Source organism: Eulemur rufifrons, unplaced genomic scaffold (genome assembly GCF_041146395.1).
Source record: "Eulemur rufifrons isolate Redbay unplaced genomic scaffold, OSU_ERuf_1 scaffold_354, whole genome shotgun sequence".
NCBI lineage: Eukaryota > Metazoa > Chordata > Mammalia > Primates > Lemuridae > Eulemur > Eulemur rufifrons.
Genome location: NW_027183136.1, coordinates 15,402 through 17,500, shown reverse-complemented (window position 1 = coordinate 17,500; position 2,099 = coordinate 15,402). Strand labels below are relative to the sequence as shown.

The window sequence follows — 2,099 nt, the reverse complement described above, 5'->3', positions numbered from 1 at the left end:
ACGCCTAGCCCGCCGACGCCTAGCTCGCCTCCTACGCCGCCTAGCCCGCCGACGCCTAGCCCGCCGACGCCTAGCCCGCCTCCGCCGCCGCCTAGCCCGCCGCCGCCGCCTAGCCCGCCCCCGCCGCCGCCTAGGCCGCCGACGCCTAGCTCGCCTCCTACGCCGCCTAGCCCGCCGCCGCCTAGCCCGCCTCCGCCGCCTAGCCCGCCGCCGCCGCCGCCGCCGCCTAGCCCGCCGACGCCTAGCCCGCCGACGCCTAGCCCGCCTCCGCCGCCGCCTAGCCCGCCGCCGCCTCCTAGCCCGCCGCCGCCGCCGCCTAGCCCGCCGACGCCTAGCCCGCCGACGCCTAGCTCGCCTCCTACGCCGCCTAGCCCGCCGCCGCCTAGCCTGCCTCCGCCGCCTAGACCGCCGCCTAGCCCGCCGCCGCCTAGCCCGCCGCCGCCGCCTAGCACGCCGCCGCCGCCGCCTAGCCCTCCTCCTCCTCCTCCTCCTCCTCCTCCTCCTCCTCCTCCTCCTCCTCCTCCTCCTCCTCCTCTCCTCCTCCTCCTCCTCCTCCTCGTCCTCCGCCGGTTTCGTGCCGGGATCCCATGGTCCTTGGGGTTGACCAGATGTCCCGTCGCACTTAGTCTCTGCGGGGCTGGCCCCATCGATGCTATGGAGGGGGGATCACCGCCAGGGGGCGCTGCGGTTGCGGGCTTCTCGACTCCCTCTCCTTCCCCACCCCTCCGCTCGCCCGCTCCTCCTTTCTTTACTCCCTATCGCCCCGCCCCCTTTTTTCTCCACACACACGCAATTATCACGCTCACGAACTATCCCGGGACCTGGCGTGACTTTCATCGCAATCTCCCCCCCCCCCGGACACACACACATAGAGACACACCCTCCCGGCAGGGAGCACCCTGAGTGGTCGTGCAGATGTCGCTGCTGCATGCGGCCTCCGCATGGGTTCGCTGGTTGACCAGATGTCTGGTCCTTGGGTGGTTGACCAGATGTCTGGTCTGTGGTTGTCATTCGGGACGGATTTGGTCTCTCTGGCCTCGCTGCCCCTAGGGGTCACCCTGCGATCGGTATTCTTCTCGCGCGGGGCGAGGGGGCGCTCCGGAGCATTCCTCTCCTCTCGGAGTTTCTGTCTGCAGTCTCTCGACTTGCTCTCACTCCCCTACCCTGCTGTGTGACTTTCTTTTTGGTCCTTTCATTTTATCTATTCTCTCTTTGCCTTTTCCTGCCCGCCTTTCCGCTCCCCCCCCCCCGGATTCATGGTTTCACGTCACGCGGGTGACGTGCCGACACACCAGGAGGCCCTTCTCACACGTGCGCGTGAACACGCAATCAACACGTTTATGAACTAGAAAGGGATCTGGTGTGACTTTGCTATTATTTCCCCTCCCCTCCTCCCCGCGCTGAGAATGAGTTTCCCCGGGCTCGTGTGCCCGCCTGGGAATCGGCTGCAGACGCCATGGCCCCGGGTCGACCACATGTTGCCCTGGGGTCCACCAGATGTCTCTGGCGAATTGGGGCCCTAGGGTGCTTATGACGGTGTGGTCACTAGGTGTCGCTCTGGGCTCAGTATTCTTCCTTCTCGCTGTGACTTTGGTCTCTTTTTTTCGAAATTTCTTTCTTTCTTCCTCTTTTGCCCTGTTTCCATTTTCCCTTCTTAATCTCTTTCTCTCTTTTTGTTGCTTTTTTTCCACGGCAGATGGGTGATGTGTGTGTGGAGGAAACGCGGCGTCAGGGAGAAGACACATCTCACACGTGCTCGGGAACACCCGATCGTCACGCTTCTGAGTACCGACCGATGGATCTGGTCCCGAGAATTTTTTAATAGTTTTCTCCCTCTCTCTCTCTCTCTCTCTCTCTCTCTCTCTCTCCCCCCCCCTTCCTTCTCTTTCCTTTCTCTCCCTTCCTTTCTTTCTTTCCCTCGCTCTCTCGCTCTCGCTCTTCTTTTCTTTCTGACAGAGTCTCTCGTTCTGTTGCCCTGGCTAGAGTGCCATGGCGTCAGCCTAGCTCACAGCAATCTCAAACTCCTGGGCTCAAGCGATCAGACTGCCTCAGCCTCCCGAGTACTTGGGATTACAGGCATGTGCCAGCATGCCCAGCTA

General features: G+C 63.0%; 1 pseudogene; it reads right to left on the bottom strand.

Moving 5' to 3' along the window:
- Window positions 1–1,265: 1,265 nt before the first annotated feature.
- On the bottom strand, window positions 1,266–1,357 carry LOC138380310 (small nucleolar RNA U13; annotated as a pseudogene).
- Window positions 1,358–2,099: the final 742 nt, after the last annotated feature.